Consider the following 474-nt stretch of genomic DNA (forward strand, 5'->3'; position numbering starts at 1 on the left):
GGGGGGGGGGGGATGGAATATTGTTGGCATTGTCCATGGTAAGATGAATATACATCCACATAACTTGTTATTAAAGGCTTATTGTTTTCATTTGATCCATTTCAACTTTAGTTGATGTTATTAAAGCCTCAAGTCAGGATCTTGGTTCACAAGCTAGTGATGTATTCTTTTTGATATAGAAGATACTGTTTGTTTAAGTGTTTTAAACTCCTTTCATAATTCCGCCATCATTGACATTTAAACTCATTATTTCTTTGGTTACTCTTATGTTGTATTCAACTAAAATTCTTTGCTTAGTGAATACTAAAATTTAAGGTTTCGTTGAACCAAATTGACTAGTGATATATCTAGAAATCTGATATTTAAACAAGTTTGTACATGAGATCCCTTCAAATTACCTGATATTATGGAGAAAAACTAATTCAGGTTCCTGGAGTAAGGGTAGTACAAAGATCATGGAGGCTTGTTTTTCTT

Source organism: Fragaria vesca, linkage group LG6 (genome assembly GCF_000184155.1).
Source record: "Fragaria vesca subsp. vesca linkage group LG6, FraVesHawaii_1.0, whole genome shotgun sequence".
Lineage (NCBI taxonomy): Eukaryota > Viridiplantae > Streptophyta > Magnoliopsida > Rosales > Rosaceae > Fragaria > Fragaria vesca.